This window comes from Leuciscus leuciscus (genome assembly GCF_965113295.1).
Source record: "Leuciscus leuciscus genome assembly, chromosome: 2".
NCBI lineage: Eukaryota > Metazoa > Chordata > Actinopteri > Cypriniformes > Leuciscidae > Leuciscus > Leuciscus leuciscus.
In genome coordinates, this window is record NC_138726.1 from 53246419 (window position 1) to 53260692 (window position 14274).

The window sequence follows — 14274 nt, forward strand, 5'->3', positions numbered from 1 at the left end:
ATAACACTCACACACACTCGCATTGCAAATGTTAAAATATTGGGTGCATTTTTTATTACTCGCTTTTGTGTTTCGCCTCCCTCCGCCATTTTACGCTAGCTAGAAGCGCGTATGTGACGAATGACGTCAGAGTAATGTCAGTAGGCTATAATCGATTATGGTCTATCACTGCATCTATGCAGAATTGTACATGTCCGCATTGTGATGCATCGATGCAACGATATCATTTCAAAACCCCTATCCCATATGTACAATTAAATATACTGCTGGATCTTTGATGTTGTGGGCCTATTTTTCTGCTGGAGGTCCTGGACATCTTGTTCAGATATATGACATCATGGAATCAAATAGCAAGAGATAATAAAAATAAAAATCTGCCTGCATCTGCTATAAATCTTATTATGGGACTTGTTTGGATCTTCCATCAGGACAATGATCCGAAACAAACATCAAAATCAACACAAAATTGGATCTCTGAGCACAAAATTAAGGTTCTGCCATGACCATCCCAGTCCCCTGATCTGAACCCAATTAAAAAACTTAGAAAAGAGTTTCAACATGGATTTGGGAAATTGGAGGATCATAACAGATACAGTATGGAGGAATGATCTCTGATCTCTTGTCAGGTGTTCTCCAAACTCATCAGGCATTATAGGAGAAGATTCAGAGCAAAAGTATTGAATAAAAGGGTGCCATTAATTGACCGTTCGCAAAGACCCGCCCCCTTTAGTTACTGTTTCTATGTCCGACAAGCCACGCCGCTCTCACGCCACACATCATGTTTGCCACACACAGTGAAAAATACATCGTGGAGCAGAGAGGACACTGTCGAGGCGCTGACAGACAGGACAGACCAGGTTTCTTTTGATATGAGACTAAGTCTCAACTTTCAAATTTGGTCATTTTTTTAAAATAAATTGAAACAACAAATACCGTTTTGTGGCTCTTTAATGTGTCGTGACAGATCGCCGTAGAGCCTCAGTTAAAGCTGCTCGTGAACTTCTAGTTAATTTATAGCATCAAATAAACATGAATTAACATCAGAAGGAATATTGTTTTAACCGTGGAAAGACGTCAGTACACTCAAATCCACCGACATTAATCTACTAACTCTCCTGACTGCTTTGTCGGACAAAAATGGCAGATTCGGCGGATTATGGTTGGTCAGATCGCCTGTCAATCAAACTCCCTGTGAGGGGTCAATTGTGGCCAATTACAGAAAAACATTCCATAAAGAGATTTTCCCCCCATTTTCATTTGTTTTACTTTCAATGAAAGGTTAGGTTTTTGTGATTATTATTATTTTTTTAAGTGTGTTAAATTTTCATATTTGCCAAGGGTGCCAATCATTTTGACCACTACTGTCTTTAAAATAACGGTGGCTTTAGAAAACTCGTACTGGTGGCTCAGCTTGAATATAGATTCAGTTTGTGTGCCCTGTGCCGACTCTGAACTTCACATAGCACTTTCAGTGCTTAGCACGAACACACAGAGGTCACAGCCACCACACTAAAAGAAATGTGTGACAATCTGCTAGCACTGACTGAATACAAACAACAGCCATTATTATGTGTGGAATGAAGCAGAAGGCAGAAAATAGAAACAAACTGCTTTGCTGTGGAGGGGCAGCAGTCATACATCCAGGCCTGTAGGTGTCAGTATAAAGTCTAAACCACTGGTACTTATAGGATGAATAAGATAAAGCTAAAATAAAAACCTTGTGATGTAAAATTAAAATAACTTGCAAAATCATTAATTATAATTCACTACAGACTTGGTTTCCACTCACTGATCTCGATATATACAGTGCTATGCATAAGTTTAGACACCCATGCTAAAGTTGACTAAAAAGAGGAATAAAAAATCATCTTTTGGAAATTGAACTTAATGCCTTAATTATAAAAATTAGGAAAAATCCAACCTTTAAGGACACCAATTTTCTTTGTGAATGAATAATGTATCGTAAATAAATAAATGTTCTTCCTTAAAATACAGGGTGCATAAGTCTGGACACCCCTATGTTAAATTCCCATAGAGGCAGGCAGATTTTTATTTTTAAAGGCCAGTTACTTCATGGATCCGGGATACTATGCATCCTGATAAAGTTTCCTTGGCCTTTGGAATTAAAATAGCCCCACATCATCACATAGCCTTCACCATAACTAGAGATTGGCATGGAGTACTTTCCATAAGATCATCTCTCAATGCAAATCAAACCAGCTATTAGGCTAACTGAAGTAAAACCATGCCAATCTCTAGGTATGGTGAAGGCTATGTGATGATGTGGGGCTATTTTAATTCCATTGTATTTTAAGGAAGAACATTTATTTATTTACGATACATTATTCATTCACAAAGAAAATTGGTGTCCTTAAAGGTTGGATTTTTCCTAATTTTTATAATTAAGGCATTAAGTTCAATTTCCAAAAGAAGATTTTTTATTCCTCTTTTTAGTCAATTTTAGCATGGGTGTCTAAACTTATGCATAGCACTGTAGATTATAGATGTATTATATACTAACTATATAATAGTTGCAAGACTAGAGCTGCATGACTAATCATTAAAAGAAGACCAGGGCAAATCCTTTTGACTTGGCGCTTCAATTGATTGTATCAATTATATAGTTACACCAGTAGGAGGCGACATGTGACTGTCAAAAAAAAAAAGATTTGTAATTGAATCGTTCATTCAAGTGATTCGTTCAAAAATGCTGATTCATCCAGTAATCAAGTACTAGTGAGTCATTGAATCATTCATTCAAAACGATAAAAAAATTAGTTAAATATGTTAAATAGACTGCAGCAATTAACATTTTGTCAGAACCTCTAGTAAATTACATGTTATTGTCTAGTTGGGAGAATTGTGATCTCTATTTTATCTGGAGTCGTGCAGTGCTGTTGAATTTCACAATTTAAGGGGGAAAAAAATGTAAATGAGGATTCTGCCATCTAGGTCACTTTTTAAATATTGGCAAATTTGCATAAAAAAACGAAACCTATCTCTTGCATCTACAAGGCACAGTCCCGGTGCGATTTATATCAGAACATCTGAACAGCATTGATACTGATACTTGCCCACCTGAACTCCATCCAACAACCATCCCAAAACCAGCCACAATCCCTGTTCCCTGATCCAACAACCTCTCCCTCAGAAGGGTTCATCTGTCGCTCCGCTCTCATGTCCTTCTAACACCTGACATGTTAGTCTAATGCATGTGATGCGTCTCTTATTAGACACTTGATCACTTTATATGCATCTTATATTGCACATGTATGTTGTCTGAAGTCATTATTGTGAGCTGTAAAGGGTTAGAGAGAAACAACAGACATTTCTTGCGACTATTGAGACATTTTTTTTTTTTTTTTTTCTGCTCAGATATGAGGTTTAAGCTGACCTCTGCTCCTTGTCCCTACGTTTTAAAGCGTTGCTCTACCTAGTTCAGCATCACTATTTCTTTTTGAAGGTATATGTCACGTCACATGACCATTGAAGGAACAGATCTGTGTTGTTCGTTCCACTAGATGGCAGCACATGCCCAGAAAATGAAGGTCGTTGTTCAGATTCCTTTGTGTTCGCTGTTGAAAACTCTGGAAGACAAACAAAACATGCCAGTGCTGATGATCATGTGAGCACAGCATTTGGATTTACACGAAGAATATTGCGTCTGTTTTGCACACTTGTGCAGTGGTTCTCAACTAGTGGGTCATGTGACACGATCTGATGTGGTTGTGGACAACGGGGAATACAGTGTTTAATAATGCAAATAAACTATGATAGCCAAATAAGGAGGACATTTGTTGGTCATGTCAAAGTCTATGCGTCCAATAAATCGCTTCGGTTAAGTTGCAAATACAGTTTTCTAGACTAGATTGACCTATGCCGATATGTACATCCTCAAATTATGATCAAGAGGCAAGATGAAAGTATTAAATACCTGTAATAGCTGAACTCTACACATTTTGTGCAGTGAGTTATTTAAAAGCATGAATTAAATTTGATACAAGACACAATTTGGTGCCGTATTGTCGCCTCTTGATGTCCAGTGACAATCTAAAGGCAGACTATAATGTTAATTTATGCTTTTCTGTGGTTGTATTGTGACTCATGAAGTCCTCAGGTTTTTATAATTAACAATAACATTATGTTGTTCTTCTCCAGAGTTTACGGTTTCACCATGGCTGAGATTTGGCTGGCCAACGTGAGCGTCAGTCTGGATGAGCCTGTGAATCACAGATCCAATGAAACTCAGTGCCGTTTATCTGCCAATGGGAGAGGACGATCCAGACACACTTCATGTGGACCAATGGGGTGGCTGGATTCATCTGTGGGCGGAGTGGCTGAGAGGTCAGAGGTCAGTTGGCATGGACTTGTCGAAGATTAAGTTGTCTGCTTTAATACACAAAGTAGATCACTGTGTTAATCACTGTTGTGTGTCCGGAAAGTGTTTCGCCAGGATGTTATTAACTAATTGTTGGTGGCCTGATGCTATATTTAGATGCGTACTTTTATTTTGAAAAATCATATTTAATGATAAAAGTATTTTATTTTCTTAATAATTGTAATCTCATGCTGTCTGTGCTTTTGTAAAAACGGAACAAAAACACACTATCAAAAATGTGTGTCAGTACGATATCTTATGTTCACTCTGGCTATAAATACAGTAAAACAGTAATATTGTGAAATATTATTATTCAAAGTATTATTTTTCTATTTGAATAGATTGTAAAATGGAATTTATTCATGTGATGCGAAGCTGAATTTTCAGCATTATTACTCCAGTCTTCAGTGTCACATGATCCTTCCGAAATCATGCGGATTTGCTGCTCAAATAACGTTTATTATTATTATTATGATGAATGTTAAAAACAGTTGTGCAGCTTCTTGATGCATTTTTTTTCAAGATTCTTTGACAAATAGAAAGTTTAAAAGAAGATCATTTATTTAAAACAGGAATTTTTTGTAACATTATAAATGCCTTTCCTGTCATATTTTATTAATTTGATGAATAAAATCATTTATTTCTTTAAAACATAAAAAAATAAAAATTCGAACTGACCCCAAACTTTAGTTTATGTACATAGCAAAAGAGTCAAATGTTACAAATATTCAGCTGTCACATTGTTTAAAAAAGCCTAAAGAGTATATTTAACATTACAGTATGAGCCTAATCTCTATCTGTGCAAACTATATCCAGTTTTTCAACTTGTGTCATGAACAGGTAAAGTAAACTGGTTACTTTTACTTTTACATAAGATAGATGTGATGTAACTAAACGTTAAGCAGTGATTACTGGAGCAAACCACAGGAATCCACAACCAGTCCATCTGCCTAGATAATGAGTCCCACCTTAAAGGGAGAGTCACCCAAAAATGTCAATTATTTCATCATTTACTCTCCCTCAAGTTGTTCCAAACCTGTGTATACCCGAGTTTCTTTTCCTCTGTTGACACAAAAGATGATATTTTACAGAATGTTGGTAACCAGACAGTTGACATTAGCCATTGACTTCCATAGTAGGCGTTATATCAAGTCAACATTATCTGTGGGAATTGATTGACAGATGGATCTAGATGCTGTTCAACTTGTAATATTCCACTCAGTGTCATTTTTAGTGGTTTAAAAAGAGGAATTAATGTTTCTGGTGCTTAAAAATTAATCCAAAAAAGTAATCACATGAACAACAGTAGTGATATGGGACAACCAATGATTTTGAGGAATTGAGTGTTATATGAGGGTCGTGTGTGTGTGTGTGTGTGTGTGTGTGTGGAGGCTCAGTGTTGTAAATGATGGTGTTGTTGTGCAGCACTGGAGATGTTGAGGATAGACTCATGGCTTTTAGTCTTATTTCCGCTACTGTTGTGCCATGATCCAAGGGCGAAATTGTCAATCACACATTGGGGGGGACAGCTGTGTACTTGGTACCTCTAGGGGGGTCCGGGGGCATGCTCCCCCGGAAGAAAATTTTGTACATTTTAAAGGTAAATTCATTAATCTGGTGCACTTTGAGTCACCCGAATCCACTGTTAAAAATAAATAATCCACCCGCAAACCGCCCGAACCTATGATATTCTCTGATTTAGATATCTGCATCTGATCATCACATTACAATTATTCAAATTCTTAGTGTTAAGCATGATAATATGGTAACATATCACACTGACATGCTGATTTAAAATGAACATTTATTTAAAATAAAAGTTCTTCTTTTGGCAAAATTATATTTCCTTAATAGCCTAAACAGAGGCTTTACTCCCTTCAAACTTCAAATGGTCAATTTTTCATTACATTACTGTTTGAAAACACTCAGAATAGTTTTTTGTACCTTTATAAAGGGCATTTTCCCCCCTAATTTTATTAACTGTATGCTCCATCTTTCATTTCAAATTCTTAAATTTGATAAATATATCCAATTAAAATAATAAGACACTAGGCTGTTACCAATCAAATTAAATAATTTACATTGAAAAATTATAACTGTATTAAATTAGATTATTTTAAATATTTTTATAACCGCAACAGAACCATCACGGTGGGGAAAGTGTATCTGACCATGTGACTGTCTGTCCGAGTTTTGTCGAGAGCCGGAGGCGGCACGAAATTTGACGGAGGCAGCCGCCTTATAATTCTTTATGCAGGAAAAACTCTGGCAATACCCATAAATGGAAACATAAATTTACAACTGTACTTCGGTTTCTCTGCGAGGACACCGCCGTCACCTGCCATATGAAATTTCACCATGTGAGACGACACCGCCGTCACCTGCTCTGTCAGATTTCGCGCTCCTAACTCTTCTTCTGTTTGGTTTTTCCTAACTCACTGACGGTGCACGAGCTACTAAAGGTATAGGGAAAACATGACATGGATTTCAGGAGAAATAGGTTTTGTTATTGTATAGTGTAAGGCCAGTCGAATGGATTTGGGAAATGGACCGGCCGGGATTTTATATTTTCGGAGCTGGAAAGAAAGACATATTTGCAATCACATCGATATTGCCCGCATAATCATACAGTATGATCAAATATTGGGGGGGACAAATTGTCCTTCTTTGAATATTGGGGGGGACGTGTCCCCCTGTCCCCCCATAGAATTACGCCTATGCCATGATCAGAGGAGAGCTGAGACCGTTTGTGAAGCTCTCGGCTGCTTCTCATTGGCTGGTGTTCTGAGAGGTCTCTAAGTGCAGTCTGGGATTCAAATTACAGTGATTGATTTATTTAATGATGTGTAAACCATGCAAAGAGCTCCCATGGATTCCTCTTCTGCAGTGTCTGTCTGTCCCACTCCAATGTGATGGACTTACACACACACACACACACACACACACACACACACACACACACACACACACACACACACATGCAAACACTGCTTTGTTTTAAATTAAAAAGCTGCAGATGTGATGTAAAGAACAGGATTGATTGAGAAAGTAATAGATGAGAGGAACATTAGAGACTTTGCTGCTGAAAGGGCACACACACTCTGCATTGGTTTGAGAAGGACGACACATTTAAAGAGAGCGTATTGTGCTTTATTTTACATGCTCAACTTTCTTTAGTGTGTGATGTTGCTCTTTGAGAATGAAAAAAGGGCTGCAAATTTACAAAGCAAAGGCAGTTCTTCTCTATATCAGTGTCACTTGTTTCTGAACTCCCTGAAACGCCTCAATTGTAGTCTTGAGTTTTCTTCCGGGAACGAACGCGTCACGATATTTCTCGTTTAGATATTTCCCGCCCGAGGCATACGCAGAATAAAAGGGACGAGGCCGTGTTGAGTTGGTTACTAGTGTGTTGAAACTTGTGGTTATTGCATAGTTTCTTGTTTGCATGACATTTGGACTTCATAAATCCTTATCTTGAGCAGAATGAGCTAGCTGACATTAAAGCAAAACAACTGAGAAAAATGAGAATTAGTCCTCAGATGCCGTGTCTGTAACTTATAGAAAAACATCTAGCATTAATTCGATCTCAAACAGATTCATTGAAAGTAGTTATTACTCCACCACCTGCGTGACATCATTAACCAACGTGGTTGAAGTTGAACTACCAATTTGCGACAGTACGGTTTCGGGAAACAGTCGTGACTCAGAGCGTTACTGACAGACTGGGAAGAGAGGAGCTGCAACAATGGAGAATATGTGGAAAACAAGGTGTTTTTGAGCATTCAAGCATGAAAACCTGTTCCAGTAGAAAAATCAGGACTTTGAAAAAGTGCATAATAGGTCTTCTTTAAAGGGATAGTTCAACACAAAATGAAAATGCTGCAATCATTTACTCACACTCGAGGTGTTTCAAACCTGCAGGCCTTTTCTTCTTCTGTTGAACACAAACAAAGGTATTTAGAAAAATGTTTCAACAGTTTGTCCTAGTCAGTGACATCACATCCACAACAAAACAAAACAAAAATTTGATATACACTACCGGTCAAAAGTTTTAGATCGGTAAGATTTTTAATGTTTTTTTTAAAGTCTCTTCTGCTCATCAAGGCTGCATTTATTTGATTAAAAGTACAAAAAATAATAATAATATTGTGAAATATTATTACAATTTTAAATTTTAAATTTCTATGTAATATACATAACAGTAAAGTGTAATTTATTCCTGTGATCAAAGCTGAATTTTCAGCATCATTACTCCAGTCTTCAGTGTCACATGATCCTTCAGAAATCATTCTAATATGATGATTTGATGCTCAAGAAACATTCATTATTATTATCAGTGTTGAAAACGGTTGTGTACAATTTTTTTTCTCAGAATTATTTGATGAATGGAAAGTTCAAAAGAACAGCATTTATCTGAAATCTAAAGCTTTTGTAACATTAAACACTTCCGTTCAAAAGTTTGGGGTCAGTAAGAATTTTTATTTCATTTTTTGGAGGGAATAAATAAAATATATCAATACTTTTATTCATCAAGGGTGAGTTAAATTGATCAAAAGTTACAGTAAAGACATTTATAATGTTAAAAAATATTCTATTTTAAATAAATGCTATTCTTTTGAACTTTCTATTCATCAAATAATTCTGAGAAAAAAAATTGTACACAACCGTTTTCAACACTGATAATAATAATGAATGTTTCTTGAGCAGCAAATCATCATATTAGAATGATTTCTGAAGGATCATGTGACACTGAAGACTGGAGTAATGATGATGAAAATTCAGCTTTGATCACAGGAATAAATTACGCTTTAAAATATATTAAAATAGAAAACAGTCATTTTACATTGTCATAATATTTCACAATATTATTATTTTATTTGTATTTATTTTTTATCAAATAAATGCAGCCTTGATGAGAAGAAGAGACTTCTTTTAAAAACATAAAAAAATCGTACCAATCTAAAACTTTTGACATTTTTCAAAAATATCTTCTTTTGGATTTAATGGAAGAAACAACTCATACAGGTTTGGAATGACGACAGAATATTCACTTTTGATTGGACTATCCCTTTTAAATCTGTACGTGATTGACCTAAATGAACAGCTTTTATTGTGTATTACAAAACTTGCAAATGAGTTTGCTTAACATCAAACAGTGAGCTCATATACCTTGTTTGGTATAAAGAAAGAAACCGGTGCTGGAAGTGGCAAGACTAGTAATTATTCTCTTTTCTGTTAAAAGTACCAGGAAGTATATAGTGTGCATATCAGCAGCTTTCACAAACCCATCACTCATCACTCTCACCAGGCAATGACTGTCAGCCACACAAGCCAATGTTTTGACTATCAGTAGTAAATTTGGAGCATGTTGTTGCTTAATCTGGCCAAGAACCATCCATTATGAGACTGAGTCTGACTGACATCAAATCAAATTGATACATGAAATATTAAATATTAAAAAGTAATCTTTTTTTTTTTTTTTTTTTTGGAGCAAACCAATCAATCACAAAATCAAGCCCCGTCCTACATGTGTTCTTGATCGAGAAGCTGTTTCACTCTAATATACGTCACAATTGGGTAGAAAAGACTGTCGCAACTTCCATTTCATGCCGACTTTATCGCAACAAAAAAGTAATATGTTATCAACAAAAAAAAAAGCCAACTTAAGCAAATCCGTTGCTTTAAATAAGTGCTTTAAACTAAATTTTAATAGAAAAGAACTGGAATTAGCTAAAGTCAGTGTGTCATTGGCCAGAGAAGAAGTCTTCATAGTGTTTGTGCCGGTGTATTACTGTATCTAAGAGAGGATCGTAGAGTTTCGATGATACAGTATGTGGGGATGTGTAAGTGAAAAGGAAGGAGTTGAGAAAGTGTGTCCTTCAGGAATGGAGAGATGAATGTGTCGTCTGTGGGTCATAGACAGGAATCTTGAATCTGGACTGGGCCGCTCAGCAGTGTGAAGTGAATTAGATTGTGTGAGAGAGTGACTGCAGGGTTTCTGGTTAATGTATGGTGTCATGATGACAAGACTGTCAATCACCTGCCATCTCTGCACTGGGTCACCTTTGCACACACACACACACACACACATGCTCACCACTCTCTGCTTGAAGGTCTTGAACGACACATAACTCTTCCCAAAGCTGGATATCAGTCGGACACAGTCTCCTCTCCATAAAGAACTGCTCTTCACCTTCTCCTTCATTCATCACTTTACTGCGCTTTAATTTCTAGCCTTGTTTTTGAAAATACTGTTGTTTTTTTGGATGGGTGGATAGATAGATAGATAGATAGATAGATAGATAGATAGATAGATAGATAGATAGTAGTGATGCACCGATGTGAAAATTGTGGCCGATACCGATAACATCAGTAAATATCGGTATCGGCCATAATAGCAATATTAATATCGGTGATTTATACAGAATTTACCGATGTCGATATCTCTGTATAGAAAACACATTTTACAGAAAAAAACATAGGAACATTGTGTACAATTAAGATAGGCTACTTACTTTATTATTCCAATATCCAAATATGATACTAAATACCAAAAGGGCTTCTATTTGTGACGTGCTGTCTTTGCGTTTGAACATTGCACATTTTAAACAGGATAGCTGAATAAATGTTAGCCAATATTTATAGAAAACAGTTGACAATGAATAGACAGGAGTCCAATAATAGCATAACGAATCACTTAGTCGAAAAATAATATCAAGTATAAGTTAGATGAATCCGACATATAATGAGGGCTGTGTTAACAGTAAAACGTCCCTCATTTAACGAATTTTAAAAACACGGATGGATAATACAAAATGCTTTCTGACATTTTAACAGAAAAAAAACGAAACAAGCAAGAACAAAATATAACCTTAGCCCGTCAATTTTCATTTTTGATAAAATGAGATTAATATCGGTTATCGGTATCGATAGAATATTTATATCTATAGATGGATGGATGGATGGATGGGTATCAACAACTAACTTAATTATATGGTCTTGACAGAAGGAGAGAGAGAGAGAGAGAGAGAGGAAGGAAGGAAAGGAAAGAAACAGAAAGAGTTGAGTAAGCTGTAGGAACGAGTGTGGGTAGATATCCTGTACAGCCTCCTCTCAGCCTGGAGAAAAGAACATGATGTCACTCTGAGAGGAATCCCACCTGTGTGTGTGTGTGTGTGTGTGTGTGTGTGTGTGTGTGTGTGTGTGTGTGTGTGTGTGTGTGTGTGTGTGTGTGTGTGTGTGTGTGTGTGTGTGTGTGTGTGTGTGTGTGTGTGTGTGTGTGTGTGTGTGTGTGTGTGTGTGTGTGTGTGTGTGTGTGTGTGTGTGTGAGACAGGTACACAGTGAATGTGTCCTGTGTGGGTCAGTGTCCTGAGGGGTTTCTGTGTGAATGTTTCTGTACAGAGGAAGTGATGTATGCCTGAGGCCCAGCTAACCATGAGGAGGAGGAAGAGAGGAGAGGAACGCAGGAGCCTGTGGGGAAGAAGGGACTCGGAGGAGGAGTTTCTGTAACCACTGCCAGTGTGGAAAGTAATTGTCCTCAAGTTCAAGATTTAGTTTTGATACTTTAGTTGTTGTTGTCTTTTTGATGCTCAACAGATGCTCACTCCCCAAAAATGTAAATTCTTCATCATTTACTCGCCCTCGAGTTGTTCCAAACCTCTATGAGTTTCTTTCTTCTGCTGAACGCAAAAGATGACATTTTGAAGAATGTTGGTTGATGAGCCGCATTGATTTGAATTATTTTATTTAATTATTAGTAAATGTAGTATTATAAATATAATTAAAAACTAATATAAATATTTTAATATTTAATTAAATGCATTTAAATTGCCACTCCGACTTTCTGTAAAATAAAAAAGTTTGTTTTTCTTTACATCAGAAGAACCATAAATATATTGAGAGGTCTTCAAATATTGACTCTATCAATAGGGCGACCTCGGAGCAGCCGGGACATTCTGTCAAACATCTCATTTGTCTCACACTAAAGACAGAAAGTCATTCAAGTAAACATTCATTTTTGGCTGAACTCTTCCTTTAATAACTCCCCTTATCATCATGTCGGTTCACTCTCCTCCCCATGTTCACTGAGGGAAGGTGACGAACGGGGATGTAAAAATCAAAACCTCCTCTTCGCCCTCCACCTCTTTTGAATGAAAGGAGCTAATCAAAGCCCCACACACACACACACACACGCGTAGCCACTGCTTTGGGCTCTTTGTGCTCCAGGCCTTTGTGTTGAAGAGGCCCTGACGGGGAGAGAGACAGACTCACAGAGACAGAGAGAACACTTAGAAGACGAGTGATCACGGTAAAACACGCCACTGTAATTTACTCCGATGCTGCTGTGCACTTTATCAGGAGCACTGGCAGAATGTGAACGCTGCACACATACACACGTCCCCTGCTTAACCCCGACACAGACAGACATTACCCAGATGCTGCTGCAGCCACAGGAATCAATCATGGCCTGTCCACTTCTCTCCCTCTTCTCTTTCTTCCCTTGTCTGTCTTTGCTTCCCCCTCTCTTCTTCTTTCAGTGTGTTTTCTGGCATGACAGATAACAGCACATTTGTATTGCAAAAGCAGCAGCTGAAGAGCTGCAAACACAATATATTTACTAGATTTGTACATTTTCTTTAGAAACTGTGAGTTGTGTCTTGTGTGAGTTGTGTGAACTTTTTTTTTTTGCTCACCAAAGCAACCAAAATACAGTAAAAGTGGTAATATTGTGAGATATTATTGCAATATAACTGTTTTCTATCTTTTAAAATGTAATTTATTCCTGTGATCAAAGCTGTATTTTCTGCTTCATTACTCCAGTCTTCAGAGTCACATGATCCTTCAGAAATCATTCTAATATGATGATTTGCTGCTCAAGAAACATTTCTTGTTATTATCAAAACAGTTGAGCAGCTTAATATGTTTGTGGAAACCGTGATACATTTTTTCAGGATTGTTTGATTCATAGAAAGTTGAAAAGAACAGCATTTATTTAAAATAGAAATCTTTTGTAACATTATAAACATCGTTCCTTCCTGTTCGGTTATGATCAATTAAATGTATCCTTGAAGTATAAAAGTATTAATTTCTTAAAAAAAAAAAAAAAAAAAAAAAATGTACTGAACCAAAACTTTTGAACGTCAAAGTAAAATGAAAAAAATGAAGTACTTTAACTTGGCCAGTTAAAGCTTGTTGAGCAATTTCTCCTTAGTAGAAGTTTATTTTGCAATACTCTGTTTGAAGTACATCTTACTCAAACAATACATCAGTGAATTAAGTCATGCTTTTAAAGTGTATGCTTTACTAGAACATCTAAGTAAATAAGATATTGTGTTGATAACATATCTACATAATAGAATGATAGGAAGACATTTTGAGTAGAAAATGATCTCCAAACGACACAAAACAGCAAGTTACGAAAGCTAACAACAAAAGCAATGATAAAAGTGTGTAAACACAGCTGGAAAACCTTATTAATTATTCATGCCCCAGTGCATGATGGGAACAACAGTATCAGAAAGCTGAGTCGTTTTTACTTAATTTTTTTATGTTGATAAATAACGCTTACTTACTTACTTAAAAAAACTTGAAGTAAACTTACTTATTCAGGTAGAAACCACATAATCTATTGGAGTTCCCTGTATAATTATAATAACGGTGTCATTTCCATTGTGTTCCTGATTGAGTTGATTTATATGTGTTAAAAAAATATGTAGTTAATATTTTAAATGATTTTAAAAAAAGAAATATTTTTTTTTAAACTATAATTGTAAATATAGAATTATACATTTAAATGAATCACATCTTTGCATATGAATGTCACATGAATATCACAGGGGCAAGTAGAAATCAAGCCCTGCTGTTATTCCCAAGAACATTTTTTTTAAGGATGAAT

At 36.4% G+C, this 14274-nt stretch overlaps 1 protein-coding gene and 2 long non-coding RNA genes across 4 annotated transcripts in view; 1 reads left to right on the forward strand and 2 right to left on the reverse strand.

The window, feature by feature from the left end:
- Positions 1-14274, reverse strand: part of LOC309482674 — a 460652-nt gene that overhangs the window by 300965 nt on the left and 145413 nt on the right. The gene's annotated exons all lie outside the window — the stretch shown is intronic.
- The window catches only part of kdm6ba (lysine (K)-specific demethylase 6B, a), a 94264-nt gene that overhangs the window by 1832 nt on the left and 78158 nt on the right, over positions 1-14274 (forward strand). For both annotated transcript variants that reach the window (XM_082147702.1, XM_082147701.1), the window contains one exon: positions 4159-4351. The gene's annotated coding sequence lies outside the window, so the exon portion shown is untranslated. The remainder of the gene's footprint in view (positions 1-4158; positions 4352-14274) is intronic.
- LOC309482687 lies at positions 7224-10696 on the reverse strand. Its single transcript, XR_014200359.1, has 2 exons — positions 10207-10696; positions 7224-10175 (listed from the first exon to the last, which is right to left on the reverse strand). It is a non-coding gene; the product is annotated as an uncharacterized lncRNA (long non-coding RNA).